The sequence below is a fragment of the Narcine bancroftii genome, chromosome 3 (assembly GCF_036971445.1).
Source record: "Narcine bancroftii isolate sNarBan1 chromosome 3, sNarBan1.hap1, whole genome shotgun sequence".
NCBI classification, from domain to species: Eukaryota; Metazoa; Chordata; class Chondrichthyes; order Torpediniformes; family Narcinidae; genus Narcine; species Narcine bancroftii.
The window spans coordinates 203,008,999-203,034,277 of record NC_091471.1 but is presented as its reverse complement, the minus strand read 5'-3'; the positions used below and the strand labels follow the sequence as shown (position 1 = coordinate 203,034,277).

General features: G+C 40.0%; 1 long non-coding RNA gene across 2 annotated transcripts in view; it reads right to left on the bottom strand.

The window, feature by feature from the left end:
* The window catches only part of LOC138758036 (uncharacterized), a 120,412-nt gene that overhangs the window by 83,073 nt on the left and 12,060 nt on the right, over positions 1 to 25,279 (bottom strand). For both annotated transcript variants that reach the window (XR_011354070.1, XR_011354069.1), the window contains exons 2-4: positions 21,606 to 21,770; positions 19,851 to 19,964; positions 5,336 to 5,486 (exon numbers count right to left, since the gene is read on the bottom strand). This is a non-coding gene — a long non-coding RNA (uncharacterized lncRNA). The remainder of the gene's footprint in view (positions 1 to 5,335; positions 5,487 to 19,850; positions 19,965 to 21,605; positions 21,771 to 25,279) is intronic.

Below are 25,279 nucleotides of genomic sequence, written 5' to 3'. Positions count from 1 at the left end.
GTACCATGCACCAGACTCGCCTGAGATCGCCTGCTGCGCAACCCGCCGCCTATGGAAACAGCGCAAAAAGGCTCAGCGGCCATCCTGCAGTGGCCTGATTTTGAATTCAGTGCCATCATCATCAGAGGTGGAGGAAGAAGGTCGGCCATCTTGCCTCACCATGAGGTTGGCACCATCTTACCTGAATAAGTTGACTCAGGATGGAGGGCACTACTCAAGGGAAGAACATGGCATCTCCGGTGACCTGGCATCGCTGGTCCTCAACCAGAATAGACCTCACCAGCGCTGCAACTTGATGGTGACGGTGAAGGTAAATGAACATTTGACCAAGTGCCTGATTGACACCGGCTCCACGGAAAGTTTCATAGGCTCACAGACTGTGCAAAAATATAACTTAAAAATGTACCCCTCCAATTAGCGAATCTTCCGAGCGTCCCGGTCCCATTCGGTGTGGGTACAGAAACACTGTATAGTTCATCTGTCACTTGAAGGGGGGGAATTTTGTAAATTTTGCATGTACATTTTAGATGAATTGTGTGCTCCAGTATTGTTGGGTCTGGACTTCCTGTGTCACCTTAAAAGCATGACCCTGGTGTTTTCTGGTCCCCTTTCCCTGGTAACAGTTCGGACGGAGGCCCCTCAAAACCAGAACCCACTTGCAGCCTCTCCACGCTGAACATCAATCCCCTGCCCCTGTCCCAAACCTGTCTGCCAACTGAAAGCCCATCGCCACCAAGAGCAGGAGGTACAGCGCAGCAGACAGAGAGTTTATAAAGACAGAGACTTAGTGCCTGCTGGAGGAAGGGATCCTCAAACCCAGCATCAGCGTGGAGAGCGCAAGTGGTGGTTGTAAAGCCAGTTCTCTACACCCTCCTTTCCACCCCCAGCTGTTGCCTGGTACACAAAAGTGTTGGGAAAACTCAAAAGGTCGCACAGCATCCACAGGAAGTATACAGCAGTCAACCTTTTAGGCTTGAGCCTTTATTCAGAAGTGTTAAAAATCAAGCAGATGCCAAAATTAAAAAGATCAGGCAGGGAAGAAGAAGAGGGAGGAGAAGGAGAAAGAACACTAGCTTTTTTTTTAAATTTTATTTATGTCGTTCAAAAAACAATTAGTACATAACATATACAACAATTAACCCTAAACATGAACATTATTTTTTATATAAAAAAAGAAAAGAAAAGAACACCCCCCCCTTCAGCCAACTCTCCTAAGGAGAGCCATAAAGAAAGAAAAAAATGAAAAATTTAAAAAAAAAATTAAGCATACATATTAATCAATTTAAATTGAAATGTAAATATTCTGAATTTAACAACTTATTAATAAAAAAACTATAATTATCACGCGAAACATATGTAATTTTTTTGCATCATTAAACAATATTTCATCTCATTATGCCATCTATTAATATCAATCATATTTGTATCCTTCCACGTACTAGCAATAATTTTTTTCACTACAGATAAAGCTAAATATACAAAAGCAAGTTGAAACTTATCTGATCCCAAACTTTTCAAAGGTTGCAAACTACCCAATAAAAATACTGTCGGATCTAAAAGTATTTTAATCTTACACAGGTATTCTAAAAACAATTGAATTTTCTTCCAAAAGGATTGTATATGTATACATGACCAAACAGCATGAAAAAAAGTTCCAACAAAATTACCACATCTAAAACACAAATCTGATTCATGAAAACCATACTTTTTAAAATTTTCAGGTGTTAAGTATAATTGATGTAAAAAATTATAGTTAATCATTGCATAACGTGCATTTATCAATCTAGTTAAACTATCATAACAAATATATAACCAATCATCCTTGGAAAAAATAAAACCAATGTCCACTTCCCATTTACTTTTAGATCTATCCTAACCCTTTTTATCCATACCATCCTGTAATATTTGATACACAGATGAAATATAACCCTTCTCTGGTACCTTCATAGGAAAAATCTCAAATTTGGTCATTTCAGGTAAAATCATATCTCTACCAAACATACATTTTACCAAAGATTGAATTTGGTAATAGAGAAACAAAGAATCCTTATCAACACCAAAATTGTCCCTCATCTGATTAAAAGATAAAAATTTACCCTTTTTAAAACAATCTCCCAAATTCTTCACACCTTTAAATCTCCAATGCAATAAACTTCGATTATGTATTGGAAAAGAAATAAGTTGATTATTATACAACAGAGTCAAAGCCAATAATTCAGCCCTAGAGCCTATCATTTTATTTTTCTTAATCCATAACTTCATTAAATGTTTTAGTATAGGCACATTATATTGCTGTAACAAATTTATATTCCATCTAAACAAAAATTGATGTATTTCAAATTCAGAAATATTTGCCATCTCCATTTTTGCCCAATTAGGAGGCCGTTCCAAATCCATCAAGGAACTAATAAATTTAAGTTGGGCTGCTTCATAATAATTTTGAAAATGTGGTAAACGTAATCCCCCTAACTCATATTTCCAAGTTAACTTATTCAAAGCTACTCTCGAAAATTTACTTCTCCATAAAAATTCCCTAACCATTTTATTCAAATCTCGAAAAAAAATTTATCAAGTAAATATGGAATAGATTGGAACAAATATTGCATACGCGGAAAAATATTCATCTTAATTGTATTTATCTTATCCAATAAATTAATAGGTAAAGCTTTCCATTTAATCAAATCAGTTTTAATTTTTTTTATTAATGGAACATAATTTAATTTATATAAAGATTGATAATCAACATTCAGAATTATACCCAAATATTTAATTCGATCAGTCCATTTCAAATTAATAATATTCTTAGAAATTGAATAATCTCCTTCACTTACCAGTAATATTTCACTGTTTTCCCAATTAACTTTATATCCAGAAAGACATCCATATTGTATTAAACACTCCTTCAAGTGCAAAAATGACTGAGCTGGGTTTATTAAATACACCAATACATCATCAGCAAATAAATTAATTTTATATTCCTCATCTAAAACCTTCAAACCTTGTATCTGTGTATTTTGTCTTATCAGCTGCGCTAAAGGTTCAATCACTAATGCAAACAAAGCTGGTGATAAAGGACAACCTTGACGAGTTGATTGAGTCAATTTAAAAGGTTCTGAAATCAAGCAATTCGTCAATACTCTAGCTACCGGTTTACTATATAAAGCCTTAATCCAACCAATAAAAAAAGGACCAAACTTAAATTTCTCCAGAACTTTAAACAAAAAATTCCACTCAACTCTATCAAATGCTTTTTCTGCATCTAAAGATATCACCATCGGGTGGTCTGAAGATTGTCGAAATCTATTAATCAAGCTAATCACGTGCAAAATATCTGAAGCATATCTATTCTTTATAAAACCTGTTTGATCCATATGAATCAACAGGTAAAAATTTAGCAAATCTATTCGCTAATATTTTAGCTATTATTTTATAATCTATATTTAACAATGAAATTGGTCTACATGAAGATACTTTCAAAGGATCTGTATCTTTCTTTGGAATTACTGTAATTAAAGCACTAGAACAAGACTCAGGTTATTCATAATGTTCTCCAACTTGATGTAATACATCCCCAAACACTGTAGAGAAATCGTCATAAAAGATTTTATAAAATTCAACCGAAAATCCATCATCACCAGACAATTTACCGTTCGGCATTCCATCATAGCCATTTTAATTTCCGAATCAGTAAATGGTTCCTCTAACTCCTGTATATCTGCATCCTCTAATATTGGTAAATTCAACTATGATAGAAAAAGATCATTCGATCCAATTTCTTGTTTTTCTTCAGATGTATATAACTTTTTATAAAATGAACAAAATTCATCATTAATCTCACGAGGTTTATGTGATTAGAGAATTCCATCTAACAGCATTAATAGTCCTCAAAACCTGTTCTTTCTTTAATTGCCATGCCAATACCTTATGTGCTTTCTCTCCCCATTCATAATACCATTGCTTAGTCCTATTAATCACACATTCAAATTGATAAGATTGCAAAGTATTATATTCCAATTTCAACCTAGATAATTCTATTTTCTGATCTTCAGTAGCATCTTTCTGAAATTCCTTTTCTAACTCATCAATCTGTTTCTCTAAGTCAAGACCCTGTTTAATCGATTCTTTTCCATTTTAGAAGTATAACTAATTATTTGTCCTCTCAAATAAGCTTTCATAGCATCCCATAATAAACTTACTTTGAACAGAATTAGAATTTTCTTTCAAAAAAAATTAATTTGTTTTCTCAAAAAATCAATAAATTTCGTATTTTTTAACAACATAGTATTAAACCTCCAACGATAGGCCACTTAAATTTTCTCAGAAGTTGCATATGTAAAATATAACAAAGAATGAACTGAAATCACCCTATTTTTATATTCCGCTTGTTGTATCTTCCCGTGTAAATGTGCCGATACTAAAAAGAAGTCAATCCTTGAAAACGATTCATGTCTAAATGAATAAAAGGAGAAATCTTTCTCTGTCGGATTAAGACGTCTCCAAATATCTACTAAATTAAGATCTTTCATCAATGCTTGAACCTGAACTGCCATCTTAGATTTCTTAACTTTCTTCGGAAATTTATCCAATAAAGGTTCCAAAACACAATTAAAATCACCACCAACTAAAATATTATCATTAGCCTGACCCAAATATAAAAATGCATCTGAAATAAATATTTCATCATCTACATTTGGGGCATAAATATTAAGTAAAGTCCAAAATTCACTAAAAATTTTACAATTCAGTTTAAGAATACATCCTGCCTTTTCCTCCATTGATTGTAATTCAAAAGATAAATTTTTATGTATCACAATTGCTATGCCTTTAGCCCTAGAATTAAATGAAGAAGAATATACTTGTCCAACCCAGTCCCTCTTTAATTTCATACTTTCCTTCAGATTCACATGTGTTTCTTGTAAAAAAGCAACATCAATTTTCATTTTCTTAATATACGCCAAGACTCGCTTACGCTTGTTTAAACCCCAAACATTAAAAGTAGTAAACCTCAACTTTGACATATCTACTATTATAGATAATAATCTTTAAATGAAAACTCAAATCAACGTATATAAGCCCTCCAATAGGAGAAAAAAAATCACAAATTAAAAGCTAACTAAAATGAAAATAAAAAAAACAAAACACCCCCCCCCCCCCAAAAAAACTACCAAAAGGTAGTAATCCCTAAACAAAAATTGGGTGTGGGTCACCCACCAGTGGCTGATGACTAGTGGAACTTAGAGCAAATCTCTCCCTCCCCAGCCAAACAATGAATAACATCAAAATATCATAATAACAAAAAAAAGTAGAATAAGAATAAGAAAATTCTTCTATTCACCCAAGAGATTCCAGTCTCAGAGATCCCATTTCAGAAAAAGTTGGACTCTTTCCATTCCTGTTTTTCCCATTTCTGCCATTTCTTCTGTTTCCAAAACAAGCAGATTTTTCTTTAGGAGACAATGGTGGACTACGTCTTTGTCCTCTTACGTCTGGCAATGAATCAGAAAAAATCATTGCTTCACAATCATTCTCAAAAAACCGAAATTGATGATCTCCATAAAACACCTTCAACACTGCCGGGTAGCGAAAAGTAGACTTATAACCTTTATGCCACAAAGCTTCTTTAACTGGGTTAAATCGACGTCAGCGTTGAATGACCTCTTGACTCAAGTCAGGATTTAAAAAAAACTCTACTATTCCGAATCAATAACGGAGTTTGTTGTTGTCTCTCATTTTGCACTGCTAGTCGAAGTATTGCTTCTCTGTCCAGATAATTCAAACATCGAATTATTATCGGTCTCGGTGGTTGACCAGGTAAAGGTGTTCTTCTTAAAGCTCTATGAGCTCTTTCTAATACCAAGCCTCCAGAAAAATATTCTTGCCCTAATACTTGTGGGATCCAGTCTTTAAAAAAACGAAGAGGATCTTGTCCTTCTATACCTTCTGGCAAACCAACGATTTTCACATTATTCCTTCTACTTTGATTCTCCAAGTAGTCTATTTTCCTCTCTAACTCCTTCTCACGTTCTCCCAATTCTATAACTGATTTTTCAACCTTCAACACTTTTTCTGTGTTATAAACCACTTGCTGTTTACATTCCAAAAAAGCAGACTGAAATTTTTAAAAATCTTCACAAGATGCTTCCACACGTGCTTTAACTGTATTCATTTCTGAACTTATACTAGCATTCATTTGAACCATCTCATTCATTAAAGGTTGAATGACAGCATTTAACTGCACACATTGTAACTCAGAAAAGCTCAGCCCTGCTTTCTCTGACGTAGTGGCAGAACCAGGTAACTGCAGCTCCTGCTGCAACTCAACGAAAGACATTTTAGAGGTTTTACTGTGGGTCTGGACTCCCAGCAACGGCACCCCGACTTCCTCAGGGGGTCGCCGCTGGTCTCCCCCTGCAGCTTGTTGTTTTTGCGCAAAATCACGGAGGAAATCGATATCTTCAGGTTGAAATGCTTCCTGATGCATTTCAAACAATGGAGTCGTCTTCCTGCGTGCTCCCTCCATTAAAATCGAAAGGCTTCCAGAATCGGGATCCACTTCTTGGGAACACGCACCTTCCTCCAGAGAATGGGTAATTCCAGCGCCATCCTTCGCTTGGTGAGTAGTAGACATTTCTTTTCAGCTCCCACAGACAGTCTTTATGGTTTAGGCACTGAAGAAGTTAAACCTGAAGCTGTATCAAGTCGTTTAGGCCCCAAATCTTCAGCACTTCGAAAATGTAACTTCTTCTGCACTTGAGGTTTAATCTTTTTACCATTAATGGCCATAGTAGTTCCTCAATACTTTAAACTAAAATTTAAAAAGTTTACAAAGGGTTAAAAAATGGTACTTAAAAGTCTGGCCAGAGAGGTCAAGATTACACGTCTAGACTCTACGCCATCTTGCCACGCCCCCCAGGAAAGAACACTAGCTAACAGGAAAGAGGGAATAGGTGGATAGAGGTGGGAAGGTAGAAGAGAAAGACAGAGAAGTGATAGTGGGTGAGGGCAGAGGGCAAAGGGTAGCTCTCTGATAGGAGAGGGAAAGGAAGGAGGTGGGGAGCTGGAGGAAGGGAGTCAGAGGGATGACCGAGGGAGGGATTAACAAAATTTAGAGAAGTTAATATGGATGGTGTCTGGCTGGAGACTGCCAAGACGGAATATAAAGTGTTATTTCTCCAATTTGAGGGTGGCCTCAAAATGGCAGTACATGAGGCCATTGACATATATGTCACTGTGGCAATGATGTGTGGAATTGAAGTGGCTGGTCACTGGGAGGTCTGAGTGGAAACAGCGAAGGTGCTTCACAAAGCAATCTCCCAATCCCAGCTGTAGCCACTTCACTACACCTCCCACTGCTGCTCTGGTGTGTTCATGATTTTGTATTTGCATTTTGAACATTTTCGCTGTTAAATAGCAGTCTGATTCATAAATAATGCCCTTTATTTATCTTCACTAAGCCCTCGTTTATCACTCTTAGGTGAAAAAATAACACTATTTGTTATGTATCTCCATGTACAGTACGTTTCCAATTATCTGAAATGCTTAGGACAGGACCTATCTCGGTTAAGCAGATATTTCGGATATTCGGGAATTTTCCCTAAAACAGCCCAGCAGCATCAGGAGAATACTTGTATCGGCAGTTGCCAATCCCCGACACCTCTCCACGCAGTCACCAATCCCTGACACCTCCCCACTGCTGTCACCAATCTTGCCCGGGAGTCCCTCACCTGTAAGTGATAGGAGATTGCACAGGGATTGTCTGCCAGCAGAAATTTCCTTCAATGTGTAACCGGTGGAGAAATGTCTCTTTGTAAAACTGCTTCCCTGTAGCCCCACTTGAGCACAGTGGGTAAACTTTTTTTCAAATTGTGATGATGTCTCATCCGAAGAAACTTTCACATATTTGGAATTTCAGTTGATCGGTTTTCGGTTAATCGGAAACATTCTGTATAATACAATATTTCCTTTTGGAGCGGACATAGACGTTCAAACTGATCAAGAACTCTTGTGCCCAGGAATGCATCCTGAATGCTAAATTGATTTTTTAAAATGTGGATATTCAGCAGGGTAACAGGCCCTTTCGGCCCATGACCTGTGCTGCCCAATTACACCCACAGCACCTGGTATGTTTCGAAAGGTGGGGGGAAACCAGAGCACCTGAAGGAAACCCACACAGATACAAGGAGAACATACAAACTCCTTACAGATTTGAACCCTGGTTGCTGGCACTGTAACAACATTGTGCTAACCGCTACACTAACCGTGCTGACCTTAGTGAGGGACTCGTATATCTCAGTGTGTCCAGATATATGGTAGTACCAAGGTTCACCTCTGCCCCAACCTAGTGATAAATCACTGAAACAGGACAGCATTGAAAGATTGCTGAAACTTAAGATTTTGACTGGAATTCTCAGAGGAAAGAAATAAAGAAAAGCAAGCTTCCTACCACAATAGGAACGCAAAAGAGAATTTGTTTGTAACACAACAAGGATGCAAAAAGTTTTACTCAGCAGACAATTGTCATGACATATTCAGAGGTGGAGGCTAAGCAAAATGATATATTTGACAGGGATCCACATCATAAAAGGGAGACAGTAGGATGACGAGGCTGAAGCCAGTGACAAGCTGACAGGGAATGTACCACAACTCCTGCTGCAGAACAAGTACACAACAGCTTAATAAGGCATAATGAGCAACTAGTGATGACCATGTCTGAGAACCACTCACAAAAGCAAAGGCCTTGCAGAAGTTGTGCTGGATTAAATATATTGTTGGAATTTTATGCTGAAAGTACAGCAATTTATATTAAACTGTAGTTTAAGTTGCATAAAAACACTAATACATTTTATTTGAACTTAACCCGTCTAGAAATATGGACTCAATATCAAACATTGAAATCAGAACACTTGCCCATACACAAGGATGAAAGAGATGTAGAACTATCAAGTGCCACCTTGTGGTCATAAAACAATGGGAAGGATCAAGCATTTCAAGGTCAATGATGACTGTGTCCCCAAAATGGTAGGTGATCATATTCCTGATTTTAAAATAGCTCAAAAACACAACAATCCTCAGATTCTTACAAGGAGGACATTATTAAAAGGAAGAACAATGTCCCTGAAAAGGCATAACACAACATTTATCAAAAGGGCTAGTATTCCAAATATTGAAGACACACAAAAATTGCAGAAGCTGAACTTTTGAGCAATGGGAAGCTCAAGGTACTCTGTGAGTATCCATGCATCCATGGATAGAAATGGACAGTCAATGTTTCAGGTGCGGACTCTTTATCGAGACTAAGGTAGGAAGGGGTGATGTCAAGTTTATCAAGGGGAAAGAAAAAAATATGGAAGGGGGGGTGAAGAAGCCAGGGAGAGCTAAGAGGTTATTGGACAGAACATGGCGGTGAAGAGACAGGAAGAGGGGCCACTGGGGTGGGGGCTTAAACAACAAAATGTACAGACGCGGGGTAAAGTGCAATGCACAAAGTGCTGGAACTCAGCAGGTCACGCAGTATCCATAGGAAGTAAAAGGTAACCTATGTTAAAGGTAACCTGAGGCCTTTGTCAGGAATCAGGAAAATGAGATGGTTGCTTGAATAAAATGGTGGGGGAAGGGCTTACCACAGTTACTCCAATGCCTGTATGGTTGCTTCAAAATGTTTCCACTGTTATACTCTACATTCTTTGCAATAAAAGCCAACATTCCATTGGATTGGTAAAAATATATTAACAATCTCTAAATAATTTTTTGCATGAATTGTGAAGAGAATCAATTGAAAGTCCAGTGTCTTATTTTCAAGTATGTGCTTCTGTTTTAATGCTTCCAAAGTTCTGAATACATTTATGTTTGTTTCTGAAGTCTTTCATTTCTATTAAACTGGCTTGGGCAGTGATTCCTGAGCTCTCCTCTTATTGCCATTATTTTCAGATGTGAGTAGTGCCATGTGCTCTAGCATTTCTCTCCTTATAGATTTTGGCACCTCTAATTTTTTATCTCTGAAAAGCACCTCTCAGTTGTGGTGTGCTCCTCTTGAATATTGAATACGTGAGTGTGGGAACTCCTGCTGCCTCTCTGTCCAATCGCTCATACCAGTAGCTTGTTGTTCTTGTAACGTGCCACTTCAATCAATGGCTTTGTGAAAGTGTAATGCACTGCAGCAGCAGTGAGCAGACACAAACTTGAAGACTGCACAACAGGCTTTATTTGGCTAAAAATCTCTGCTACAGTAGTGGCTGTGATGGTGGCTCCCAAGTGACTGGCTCAGGACTATATTCCAGTCAGCTGATTGACAGCTGGCCAGGTGTAGTCTGTCCTCCGGTGGTCTTCCTGCAGGTACAGAGATCGCCCCTGCAGTAGTCACCACAGAAAGGCAGATCTTTCAACGTATTCAGTTGCTCCAATTATGTTTGTCTGCAATCTGCCCACACTGCAGGAAGATTCTCATGATTCAATGTATCTGCAATGCATGGAGGCCAATCTGTGTATCATGTGATTGTAAGCATTCAATCAGTTATTATGGCTCTGAGGACCCAGGGGAAATTTTTTCTCTCAATAATTTCAAGGATTTATCAGTCTGTAGGCTCATCTATATGTTTGCCATACTGAGACTGTTAGAATCTCTTAAACCAAATTATCACCTTAAAGTCATTTTTCTCTTTGAACGAGGTTCATTTGTCAATAAAGCCATTTTTTAATGAAAGCTCTTCTAAGGAAGGTAATGCAGTATTTCTTCTGTTTAAACTTTAGCTTTGGCATGCTACATTTCAATTGCTTCACTCTGCATCTGTTCATTGACGTTATCTTCCTGCTATGCCTTATTTTTGTCCCCACAAAAGTCAGTCCTTCCCGAAAGACAGTAATTAGATTTTCTATGATCTTGACATGAACAAGTCCTTCAAAAGCCTGATCTAGATTTGGTTGAAATCCTTTGGGCTTGGTGCTGACCTCAAGCAGTACCATCAAGGACTAATAACTCCTAAAAGATGCATTGAAAGATGCCAGAAATTAATTTCCTCAGGATTCAGATTTAATACAATATATCTATTTTGTGAAGCCATTTCTTTCCTTAAAATCTCTTGAAGTTGTTAACTTAGTCAACTAAATTGCAGATCGGCCCTGTTCAAAATTGATATACTATTAGCTGGTAATATCTGTATGTTTCAGATGTGTAATCTCTTTTATATCCGTCTTTGCAGCACAATGCCCTACAATAACAAATCACATAAAATTTAATGAGTAAAGCCTTCTTGTCAGATCAAGAAGGAACCACTGGGGACCAAATTCCAAATATAGCAACTTCCAGTGAATAAAGTTGGCATCATATTTTTCAATGTGTTTGTCTCTGTTCTTCCCATTTGGTCCAGTGACAGAACCCAGATCAGCTCGGAATCCTCAGCAATATACTGAAGAATCATCTCCCAGGCCTAAGCTAGGTCAGACATGGTTTAACATTGGAGTCCCATTCAGTTGGGTGAGATTGTCCACCTTCAGATTAGGAAGCAAATAATAAGACATTTTTAAAACTCTATTTATAGTCTTTTTTAAATGTCTTTTGATGTCCAATTGTAATTCCTTAATTATTTATATGTTCTTTAATATATTTCTTTAATATATTTTAAATACATTTATTTTAGAATTTTAAAATGAATTTAATAGCCTCTTTACATCTCTGAAAGCAACAGAGATTTGGTTGAAACTTTTCAGTTTTCCCAGGAAGGTTTCCAGGAGTACAAAGATTGGGCCCATTGATTATCCAGACCTTGCCCCCAATGCAGGTTGCATTGAGTCATCAAGATCAGCCTTCCACTTTTGGTCCAGACACTATAGCGACTTGTATCAATAATTGAGGGCTAGGAAATCCCAACCAATATCTTTGGCATTATATTAAATAAAGGAAGTTGTATCATAAGTTTGTGATTAATCTCTTTGATACAAATCTTTTTCTAACTTTTAAGATAAGCTGTAGAGATATTCATTAGATGTATGAATAGACTGAAATGATAGGTCAATTAATCATTAAGATATTGAAGAGTTAAAATCCAGCAAAATAAATAGAAGCTCCCTTTAGAATGTCTCAGTTGTTAATTTTCCTGAATTAAATTCCAACAATATCCTTACAGAGAACTAAAATGCTTTAATGCCATTAAACATTAAAAAATAGAATCTTCTACTAAAGAAATAAAATGGAAAGAGCCTCTGGGATTTTGATAATTATTCATAAAAGGATAAACAAGGCTGAAGTCTGTAATGTGATCCAAGATGTCAGCTTCATCTCAGTAGCATGTGAATTTAAATCCAACACGAGAAATTTTAACAAAGGAAAGGTCTCTTCATTATATTCCAGGGGTAGTGTTTTGAATGAGATTTAAAAGAAGACATTGTTTGACCTTAATGAAAATATGGTATGAATTTGAAAAACAAAGGGAAGTTATCTCAAGGGGAAGTGTTTTGGTCAATATTTATCCTTTAGCCATCATTCTATGAACAGGTGATCTTGCCATAGTCACAATGATTAATTGAAAGAACTAGCTGGGTACAAATTGCTACTTCACGCAGTGAGACTTCATTAGGTTGAAAACTATTGGGGTATGAAAGGTGCAACAATATTTATTACTAAAAAAGGTTGTTCATAACACTCCACAAGATTTTTTTTCAAAAGGCTTTCTTCCTGAAAACAAAATGGGGATTATGAAAGTCAACTTCAAGATAAGGGCAAAGATCATTTCAGATCTTCCATTACATAGGAAGTTGGAGAACATTAAATTAACTTTTATTGAATTTAGCTTGTTTAAACACGTAATGACTTCTGAGTATCTTTGAGCCAAGTTCTCAGGATGACTGCACATATGCACAAAAAATATGAGGAGCCCAGGGATGGTCTTGATCCCCAATTTTACAACCAAAGGAGAGCTCATAGACTTTCTTAATAAGTGCCATCATTCTGCATCTTTGAGCCTCAAGCATATACTCGCTACATGTACAGAATGTATCACTGCTGTTGTGACATTGCCAATTCATTCCTACTATATTGAATCTTCCCGAAGACAATAAAATGCTACTGTTAAGTACACTCACTATGCTATTTCCTGATGATCCTGTGCATCAACATGCTTCAATCTGCATCAATGTCATGCATAGCATCTGTATAACATTTACATAGCACCTGCACTGAGAGCATGCCCAGGTATGCTTGGACTGACCAAAACAGCTTGCTTTGTGGGCAATATATTAGTATATTTAAAATATGACAGGAAATCACAGAAATAGGTTATATCTAAAAAAAAGTACATGATAAGAAAACTTAAAATCCATAAAACACACCCAAATGTGTTCAGGAAGCAAATTCTTAATCGTCCAGTGTAATATAACAAGCATATTTTTTTGTGAATATATGTCCAAAACTAAGCATTTTAATTTAGGCTCAGGCTATGATAGTTGTGTTATCGCAACTACATGCATTTTTCATATTCTTCAATATTTCAGATCAATTTTCAGGTTTGATGAGAATAATTACCTGAAAGAAGCAATTGCACTTTTAAGTAATGATTTGTTTGCATAATTATGTTTAATTTAGTAGCAGAGAAGGTGAGGGATATGGGCAAAAAGGAATATCTTTGACAGAGTGAGACCAAACAACAATGATGAACTGGAAGCACATAATGCTCCTTTGTCTATATGTGTTGCCAAAGGCAGTGCTTTGGGAAATGGCCTGCAGACCAAACTCTACCATTAAAAAGATAAAAACTGGGTCAAAATGATGAGAGGTAGAAAGAAAGGATGAATTGTCCAAATGTGGAGAATACTGAATCAGGAAAATTGCCATATTCCTTAAGAGCCGTTGATTCTTATGCCTGCTTTGGGTCTTGTTATAACATTGCAGGAGCTCATGGATAGAGAGGTCAAAGTTGGAAACATGGGGAAATGGCAGAGGACCAGATCTCAAGGGACAGAATGAGAATAAGATATCTGTGGGAGTCTGTGGACTTGTATTGGATGTTGTGATTTGCCTACCTCTTGAGGTAGAGTAGGTGATTAAAATATGTAAGTGACAAGTCTGAGGTGGACAAGGTTTAATTCCAATTTTAGGGACTGTTTGTGTGGAGGTCGCACTTTCTCTCAGTATTACTGTGGCTTTCCTTCATATGCTTCTATTTCTTCTTGCAAGGACAAGATGGTAGGTTGATCATCAACTGTAAATTATCCCTTGGTGTAGGTGCAGGTAAGAGGTAAAAATAATCAAAGGGTCATAGATTGAAGTAGATGCAATGAGCCAAATGTAAGCAATTTGCTGATGTTACAAAGATAGCTGATAGATGAAAGCATTACATTACAAAGATATTTTAAAATTTAATGAATAAAAATGGGGAACAGAGAAACAAAAATGCTGAAATCTTGAGCAACAATGAGAAGCTGAGGGGAGAAATGGAAGTCATCTGTTCTCTTGGAAGAAAAGGAGAAATTGCTTTCAACAGGCTATTTATTCTGGACATAGAACAGAGTATGTCTCATAAATAATTAACCACTGAAAGCAGTGAAGGCCCAAAATATTCTTTGGGTGGGAAACAATCCATATACATTGATCACTCAAACATCATTGAGAAGTAAGATAAATAATTAACAAATCTTAATCCCAGAGCAGCAGAATTCAAAGAGGTAGAATTTATGCTTCACCTCTACAAAGCTCTGGTTAGATAACTGGAGCCTTGTGAACATTTTAAGGCACCATCTCTTTGGGATGATACTTGGATTTGGAAGGAGTTCAGCACAGAATGTATCTGAACTCTAAGGCTCAAATTACGAGAAGTTTCACACATTTACATTCACAAAGAACTTAAACAGTACATCACAGGAATGGAGTCTTTGGCCTATGTGTTTACACCAAATATAATCACCAAGTTTAACTGAAACTGCTGCTTGCACATGATACATATCATTCTATTCCCTGTCTATCTAGAAGCATCTTAAATGCTACTATTATACAGTGCCCTCCAGAACGTTTGTGACAAAGACAGTATTTTCCTTTATTTGCCCTGTGCTCTGCAGTTTTAAATATACAATCAAACAATTCACATGTGATTAAAGTGCACATTCCAGATTTTATTCAGAGTTATTTGTATACATTTTGGTTTGACCATGTAGAAATTACATCATTTTTTATGCATAATCCCCTCATTTCAGGATATGATAATATTTGGGACATAGCACTGGTAAGTATATTGAAATAGAATCAGAATCAGAATTTATCGTCATGAACATGTGATGAAATTCTTTGTTTTTCAGCATCATCTCAAATTGCAAACATTTCTGTAAACCTTGTTTCAAAATAAAATAGTGCAAGAAGAAGAAAAAGATAAAGTGAGGTCATGTTTGTAGTTCATTGTTTAATTTTAGCACTTTGTTGCATATCCCCTGCATGCAATGACTTTGAAGTCGGTTATTCAGACATCGCCAGGTGCTGAGTATCTTCTCTGGAGGTGCTTTTCCAGGCCTCTACTACAGCCATCTTCAGCTCCTGCTAGTTTTGGGGGCTTGACCCATTAAGTTTTCTCCAGCATTCAGAAGGAATGCTCAATTGGATTTAAGTCAGGTGAATGACTTGGCCATTCGAGGATTTTTCAGTTTTTAGCTTTGTAAATTTCCTTTGTTGCTTAAGTTTGGGATCATTGTCTTGCTGTAGGATGAAGAATTGTTCAATGAGTTTGGAAGCATTTGCTCAAACTTGAGGAGAAAAGATGTTTCTATGTACTCAGAATTCATTTTGCTTCTGCTATCAGCAGTTACATCATCAATGAAGATAAATGAGCCAGTACTGTGGCATCCGTTCATACCCAGGTCATAACACCCCCACCACCATGTTTATGCTTTGGATCTTGAGCAGTTCCTTTATGCCTCTACACCTTGCTCTTGCCATCACTCTGAAACAAGTTAATCTTGGTCTTGGTGTCATCTGTCCACAAGACCTATTTCCAAAATTCTGCAGGCTCTTTTAAATACTTCTTGGCAAACTGTAATTGGGCCATCATGTTTCTGCGGCTAACTAGTGATTTTCATCTTGCAGTTTAGACTCTGTATTTCTGTTCATGAAATCTTCTGCGGACTGTAGTTATTGACATATCTACATCTGCTTCCTGAAGAGTGTTGCTGATCTGTCAGATATGCATTTGGGGATTTTTATACATAATGATAAAAATTCTTATGTCATCAGCAGTGGAGGTCTTCCTCGGCCTACCATTCCCGTTGCAATTATTAGGCTCACCAGTATGTCTTTTCTTCTTAATGTTCTAAACAGTTGACTTTGGTAATCCTAAGGTTTGACCGATGTCTCTTACTGTTTTATTCTTGTTTTTCAGCCTTATAATGCCTTCTTTGACTTTCATTGGCACAACTCTGGTCCTCATGTTGAAAAATGGCAACTATAGACTCCAAAGGTGATCAAAAGCTTAGAAGCAAGCCTAGATCTCTTATACTGTTCCTGCTCTAATGAAGCAATCAAATTAAACCTGAGTAATCATAAGATTATCCACATAACAAAAGTATCTACATTCCTTGGTCAATCTCTTTCCACCAGTTATATCTGATGACTTCTGGCTTCATGAAGTCATTCAAGTTCATTCAGGGCATCCCAAGATTTAGCTGAAGTTCAAAAATCCATGAAGATGTCCTGCTCTTCCTTTGTTGTGCACTGGTGAGCTCAATCATTGCAAAGGGAATGGTAGCAAGTTCACAAACAGTTACCAGTAGCTGTTAATTTTGCTATTGCAGTTTCTCAGCATTACGATAGGTCACCAGATGCTGAGAAATCACTTCAGAGGAACTGCTCATGTCAGCAGAACTAACTTCATCTTTATGTAAAATATGATTTCCTCGCGCATCTTCCAGTTTCATCAAAAGCAGCCCATTTTGCTGTGAAAGATGTGACACTAGCATTTTGTATCTCTGATTCTCCCTGTTGAATAATAAAGCTTACTTTACTCACCTCATTTTTGCTAACAGCAAATTTCCTTCATGGCATCTTCTAATTTAGCTGAGAGATTTGCCATGGATTGTTTGGACACATTCTTCATGCTGGCGCTTCTTTAACAATTTCATCCAAATATTTTTTCATTCTCTTATTTTCCTGTTTTGCCAGTAGCTATGGATCTTGGACTTCAACCTATCCATTATACAACTCTTTGAGCTTCATTCCAGGTTTCACAATCTTGGCCACAGCTGCTGCAGTGGGTGACATAGCTGCCAGTTCCTCTTCTGATAGTTTGGAGGGTGGCTCCTTTAAGCTTTGTAGTTGAAAGAAGAGACTCTTCAAGTTGTTTTCTTAAGAGTTCAGATTCTTGTATTGATATATTCTTATCCTCGAATGCAGCCATTCTTTCTTTTACATGCAGGTGAAGTTGCTCATTTGAGTCAAGTAGTGTCTCTAAATCTCTCAAACTTTCTTCTATGCTGCCATACCACTCTTCAGGCTCTGTCAGATTTGCAATTCACTGGGCAAGTTCAGCTTCAACTTCTGGTAGCGTTTCTGCTTGTTTCATCATTTGCTGCAGTTTCTGTTCACAAGTTCCAGACATTCCTGTAACTGTCTATTTTTGACTTTTAGATTTGCCAACTCATTTTCCAGTTTGTCATTCATGTCACGTAATGAGGTTGATTCTCTCTGTACATTGAGGTATTGCTTCTCCATTGTAGTTATACTTTATTCCATGAGCATTGTGTGCTTGTCTTCGGTCTGTAAAGCCACTACGAAAATTCTTTTCACCAGGTCGAGCTCTTCACATAGTCTCAGACCTAATATTGGCTGTATTCTCCTTTCTACAATCAGTAACTGACTTTAGATTCTGCACTTGGTTTGAAGGTCACCATACAGCCGCCTTTTACTGTAACATTCTCCCCAGTGTTTCCTGTCACTTTTAATTTCACATGATAAATCTTGCTCTTTATGGTGAGGGTCCTGTAATCATCCATGGATAACAGATACACTTTGGCTCCGGAGTCGAGTTTAAATGGAATTTCTGTCTCATTCAGTCACTGAATGATCCATTCCTTTTTGTCTGCAGCAGTCTGCAGTGAATCTAAGAAGAATTCTTTTGCTTCTTCATCCACTGTATATACCTTTCTCTTGGTATCCCCTGCTTTGCAGCACTTAACAAAATGATTCTTCTTCCCACATTTATAGCAGGACTTTCTATTGGCAGCACATATCTTTGGAAAATGTGCACCTCCGTACCTGCTATATTTGCTGCTTGAGCTTACCTCTTTGCTTTGTTGTTGCTTTGGGGAACTCCTGGTGCTCTGCTTCTCTGTTTTCACCTTATACACAGTTGTGTCCATCTTGTGCAGCTCCTTAGCTTGTGCTCATGTGGTCTCTGTTCCCGTACACATATTCACAGTCTGCAGTGAACTGGGATTCACTGGTAGTATGTTGTGCTGATGGTTGTCTCCATTCCCATCTCCTCACATATGACCCTGGTTTCCGGTCTAAACCTAGAACCCTTCCGAGGACTACTGTGAAACCCTACCCATAGTTCTTTTTCTTTGGCTTGGCTTCGCGGACGAAGATTTATGGAGGGGTATGTCCATGTCTGCTGCAGGCTCGTTGGTGACTGACAAGTCCGATGCGGGACAGGCAGGCACGGTTGCAGCGGTTGCAAGGGAAAATTGGTGGTTGGGGTTGGGTTTTTCCTCCTTTGTCTTTTGTCAGTGAGGTGGGCTCTGCGGTCTTCTTCAAAGGAGGTTGCTGCCCGCCGATACCCATAGTTATAAGCTAATAAAAGCATTTGTTCTCCCTCCAGTTGTGAGAGCTTTTATTCGTACTAAAATTTTATTAGATTATTCCTAAATGGTGGATATGCTACTCAGGCCAGGCATGCTGCTGATAGACCCTCTGACCCCTGACACAGCTGAGGAGTTCACATACTGGCTAGACTGCTTCCATGCCTACCTGAACACGACCAGAGATGTCTTCCACACCGATGAACTCAGGAAGTCTGCACTCGTTTTGAGGATAGGAATGAAAGGGTAGGCAGTCATCAGGGTCTGCACTACATATGATGCAGCCATCAAGGTATTGAAGGCTCCATTCCTGAAGTCGCAAAATGAGGTCCTAGTGAGGCACCGACTCGCTTAACGTCGCCAACAGCCAGGAGAGACCATCAATCAGGAGAGACCACCTGCTGGATCTGTGGAGGCTTGCCAAGAATTGCAGGTACAAAGCAGCTACGGTCCACGTTCGTGAGGAAGAACAGATCCGGGACACTCTAGTTGAGGGCTCAAGGTACGAGGCAGTGACTACTTGAGTCGGGTAAGAAGGACCTGGTTAGCCACGATGAACTGGCCAAATCGTCGGAACAGGCCAAGCTTGAGAACAATGACCTCGGACCCAGCGAGCTCTCTCACCTAGGTGATCCCTTCCAAGGACCGGCTTCTCCTGCTAACCCAGCCCTAATGGCTGCCACTTTCCGTGCTAGGGAGCACTCCTATGCTAGGGAGGGCTTTTTCTGCAGCAAGAGCCAGCATCCCCAATCTCAATGCCCAGATGAAGACTCAGTGTGTTCTAGCTGAGGGCATTTGGCAAGGGTTTGCCGCATGAGGGGGAAGCCTGGGGAAGTCCATGCCCTGCACCGCTCCCGGATCTGATTCCAGCCCCAAGCCATCTGCCCTGAATTCACCTGAACCCCTTGCTGCTCTACACACTGATGGAGGGTGGCAATGACAGTGAGGAAACGGCATGAAAAGGCTTGGCAGCCATCTTTCCGTGACCCAAATTCAAACTCGGTGTCATCATCAGAGGAGGAGGAGGAAGGAGGGGAACCCAGGACAATCCATCTTGCCGCGCTACAAGGTCAATCCCATCTTACCCACACAGGGCAACCCAGGACAGTGGGGGCCACTCAAGTATGGAGTCTCCGGGGTCCTAGTCTCGATGGTTCTAGGTCAGGACAGACCTCACCAGCTCAGCAACTCCATAGTGACTGTGAAGGTAAACAGACATTCCACTAAATACCTAATCGAAACAGGCCCTACGGAAAATTTCATAGACTCACAGACTGTGCAAGAGCATAAACTAAACATATATCCATCTAATTATTGCACATTCCTTGTGTCTCATTCACATTCTACACCTATTCAACAACATTGTATAGTACATCTGTTGTTTGAAGGGGTGGGGTAGAGGGAGTTCTGTAAATTTTGCATGTATGTATTTGATGAATTGTGTGTTCCGGTGTTGTGGGTTTGGACTTCCTGTGTCACTTTAAAAGCGTGACCTTGAAGTTTTCTGGTCCCCTCCCACTATAACGGTTCGGAATGGATGGCCCCTAAAATCAGAGCCCACATGCAGCCTCCCCACACTGAATATCAACCCCCCCACCTCTCTTCCCGAATCTATCCTCGGACTGTAAACCTATTGCTACCAAAAACAAATCATAAAATCTGAGACACAACGTCTGCTCGACGAAGGTATCTTGAACCTAGCACCAGTCCGTGGAGAGCACAAGTGGTAGTGGTAAAAAGGGAAAACAAGTCCAGGCTAGTAATTGACTATAGCCACACTCCTGGACCATATCCCCTCCCCTGAATTTCGGACATGGTGAATGATATTGTTCAGTTTCGGATCTATTCGATCATCAACCTGAAAGTTGCTTATCACCAGCTGCCAATCCGTTCCAAGGACCATCTATATATGACATTTAAGGCTAATGGTCATCTCGATCAATTCCGGAGGGTCCATTGCGGTATTACTAATGGGGTTTCTATCTTCCAGAGGCAGATGGACAGAATGGTGAATGAGTATGGGTTGAAGGCTACCTTCCCCTACCTCGATAACATCACTATCTGTGGCCACACCTTGGAAGACCATGATGCCAATCTCCAGAGTTTTTTCCACATGACGAGAGCCCTGAACATCGCATAACTCTGACAAGTGCATGCTCAGGACTAAACAGCTAGCTGTCCTTGGCTACGTGGTGGAGAATGGCATTATTGGCCCTGATCCCAAAAGGATGTCCCCCCTGTCAGAGCTCCTCATCCCTGGGACCACAAAGGCTTTGAGGAGATGCCTGGGGTTTTTCTCATATTACGCCCAGTGGATCCTTCAATACACTGACAAGGTTCGCCCTCTCTTAAAAGCCACTAATTTCCCCTTCTCGACTGAAGCCCAAACGGCTTTTAACTACCTCCGGAACCACACTGTGAAAGCCGCCGTGCACGTGGTGGACGAGAAAGTGCCTTTCCAAGTGGAAAGCGACACTCGGACATAGTCCTGGCCACTATTCTCAATCAGGCGGGCAGGCCGGTTGCATTTTTTCACAGACATTACAAGGACACAAGCTCCGGAACCTATCGGTGGAAAAGGAGGCTCAGGCCCTGCCTGGTAGAAGATTTATGCTCTTCACTGACCAGTGCTCGGTCGCATACTAGGAATTAAATCCCCAGTTTTGCTGGTGGAAAGCAAGTTGTTTTTACATTTTCCTATGTTCCCACAGTGAAATGATTGAGGACATTAAAATCTGCAAGCTACAGATCTTTCATTAACTATAGAACTTTTCAATGCATTTTGGAATTCATTTTAGAAACTAAAAATAAGAATATGATATTAATAAAGAAGAGCTTACAAAGAGACAGTGGCCTTCAATTCAGTGGTCAGGAGAGACATCTTCTGTCCCTTCACAAAGGGTATTCATTTACATTCTTCTGATCATTGGAGGGCCACGGATGAACAGCTTTCTGTTGCTCTTGAAATTTCAGATAATATTCAGCAGAATGCTACCACCATGTGTCTGCAAAAGTAAAGGATGTTAGGACATAGGCTTTTCAATTTACAACCTGCCCTTTGGATTTTTTTTGTTGTAAAATATTGCTTCTGTATTATTCCAGCAATTTCTTGCTAAGTATAAGCATTGATTTTTCTCAGGCTGCAAACGTAGTTGAGTTAGAATATAGAACATAGAACAGCACAGAAACAGGCCCTTTGGCCTATGATGTCTACACCAAAAAAAAGCATATTAAACTACCGTAAATCATTTCTGCCTGCACATGATCCATATCCATTCATTCCCAGCATATTCATGTCTTCCTAAAAGCCTCTAAATGCTACTATTGTATCTGCTTCTACTACCCATGAAAGCTAGTTCCAGACCATTCACTGTTAATAAATTGGCTTTATACATCTCCTTTAAACTTTCCCCTTCTCATAATAAATTGATGTCCACTAGTAGTGACTTTTTTAAAAACTTGGTTAAAAAGATTCTGACTGACTGCTGCATTGTCTTTTCTTCTTCTTTGGCTTGGCTTCGCGGACGAAGATTTATGGAGGGGGTAAAAGTCCACGTCAGCTGCAGGCTCGTTTGTGGCTGACAAGTCCGATGCGGGACAGGCAGACACGGTTGCAGCGGCTGCAGGGGAAAATTGGTTGGTTGGGGTTGGGTGTTGGGTTTTTCCTCCTTTGCCTTTTGTCATTGTCTATGCTTCTTGTAATTCCATAAACCTGTCCAGCCTTAGCCTCCAATGTTCCAGAGAAAATAATCCAAGTTTGTCCAATCTCCCCTTAAAGCTCATACCCACTATTTCAGGAAACATCTCTTCCAAAGCTTCCACATTGTGGTAAACCACTGTCTATGTGTTTCAGCTGTGTTAGTACTTGTTATAGTTTGCCTGGACACACCCCTTGCTGACTGTGCCTGTGGCCCCTCCCACAGACCCCTGAATAAAGGCGACTGTGCCACAGCTCCCTCCTCAGTACAGGACAGTTGATCCACATGGACGTGCCTCCATTCTGTTGTTAATAAAAGCCTATCAGTTTTGAAGTAATTGATGGTACATCACACATCTTTTCTGTTATTGTGGGGTGACCACAATAACGCAGCCCATGTTGCTTTCAAAATTTAAAGTTTTTTCATTAGTACCCTGCAAAACCTGAACACTGGACTAATTGCGGTGGAATGTTATTACACCATTAGGTCACCAGGGGCCACCACCTGGTGACCTTGTATATATAAACTGGTTGCAGCTCATTCTCATTCATCTGGCCTAGGCTTGCACAGAGGCAAGGCCTAGCTGGATATATTAGCCTATTAAAACTAGCGTTTTACTTGCACTCTGTCTCGGTGGTTGATGCTAGTTGCCATCAATTTAATAGACTAATATATATCCAGAATGGATGTTGCTTCTGCCCTCGCCCATGCTCCCGACTCCACCGAGGCCTGGCTCAGCGACCTAGAAAAGTGGATGGATTCCGTGCACATGCCACTGAGTACGGATGGACAGAAAGGACGTACAGCTGCGGGAGAGAAAGGGACTCACCCAGTGGTCATAGTGGACTACAAGAGGGACGGAAGTATCCCGGAGCAGGTAAAGAGAGGCCAAGGGCCCCACCTGTTAGCTAATTCACTGGGACTGGCCATGCAACCCAATGGATTCCTGGTTTATAACCAAGGATTGTGTCAAACGCGAGTGGAAGGAATACAGCAAGTTGCCCTCCCGATCACGATTTATCGTCAGGACTGCGGGGACGGATTACTATCCCCTAGACACACCCAACTATCCCCGATCCCCCAGAGGGGGCCCACATTTCCACAGGATCAGGCCCGGTATGCGACCCCCCCCCCCTCCCCATCCATCAAATCAGAGGCTCAGGTTTAGCCAAGTGCTGAGGCCCAACAGGCTGGAGCTGGATCCCAGACTCCCGGGGCAAGCACGCACTTCGGCTGATGGCAGAGAAGTTTATTAAATTACGCGGGGGTTGAAGGAGCGTCAAAAGAGGAGATGCTAATGCTACTGTTAGCTCAGCTAGGGAATCACCCATTCTTGCTTATACAAGATGCTAAATCGTACCAAGAAGCGATGAACACCCTACAGAGGCACTATAACAGAGGGCACAGTGAGCTACACTCTAAGCACCAGCTTATGACAGGTCGCAGAAAGCAGGGGAGTCAGTGAGAGATTTTATACTGCCCAAGCACCCCAGAGCTCACTGCCTGGCTAGGGAAAAGGACTGTTCAAAGTGTGGAAAGATAGGACATTATGTGAAAGTCTGTAGAACCCTTAAGGCTCCTGCCAAAGCCCTTTCTCATGCAAATGAGAGGCGGGAAAGCTCTTCTTCTTTCTCCTCAGGCAGGCAGAAGCAGAGTGCCATGTGCTGTCGGCCATCTTGGGCAAAGGATGCTGGACAGAGGCCATCACTATCAGGGGATGACTACGATACAGAGTGTTATTACGACCAGGATGCCGAGTACTACCAGAACGGAGGACGTGCCATGCTGGCCTCTCTGCATTTGAATCAGGTGAGTCCACACAATTTATCAGATGCTACTGTTAGTATTAAAGTTAATGGGTTGACAGTAAATTGCTTGATGGATAGCGGGAGTATGGCAAGTTTCATAGACCAGGAGCTGGTAGATCGCCTTGCTCTAAACACGTACCCAAGTGACCACCAGATTTTATTAGTGTCTACAGACACATAGCTAAGGTAAAACACTTCTGCAGGGTCACACTGGAAATACAGAGTATGAAGAGTTAAGTTGCTAGTTCTCCCACACCTCTGTGCTCCCATCCTACTAGGGCTGGACTTCCAGTGCCAATTGTAAAGCATCACAATAGTACATAATGGGCCACTTCCCCCACTGTTCCTTGAGAATAGATGACACTGTAGCCTGACAGCCCTGAATATAGAACCCCCCCCCCCCATTATTCACGCACCTCATTCCCGACTACACCCCAGTAGCCATCAAGAGCAAAAGGTACAACCCAAGGGTCAGAGGGTTCATTAGAACAGAAGTTTGCAGACTTCTGCAGGAGGGCATTATAGAAAAGAGCTTCAGCCCCTGGAGAGCATAGGTCGTTGTAGTGAAGTCAGGGGAGAAGCGGTGTATGGTGGTGGATTACAGTCAGACAATTAACAAATTTACACAGCTGGATGCCTACCCACTTCCACGTATTGCAGACATGGTAAACAGCATTGCTCAGTATAAAGTGTTCTCTACCATAGACCTCAAGGCAGCATACCACCAGTTGCCCATTAGAGAGAGTGACCGCATATACACAGCGTTCGAGGCAGACAGCAGGCTGTATCAGTTCCTCCGCCTCCCCTTTGGCATCACCAACTGGGTATCCCTGTTCCAGCGGGAGATGGACCACATAGTGGAAGAGTAGCAACTCCAGGCAGTATTCCCATACCTGGCCAATGTTATGATTTGCGGCCACTCGCAAGCTGACCATGACACTAACCTTCAACGTTTTTTTCAGGCACCAAAGGAACGCAATCTAACGTATAATAGGGATAAAAGTGTCT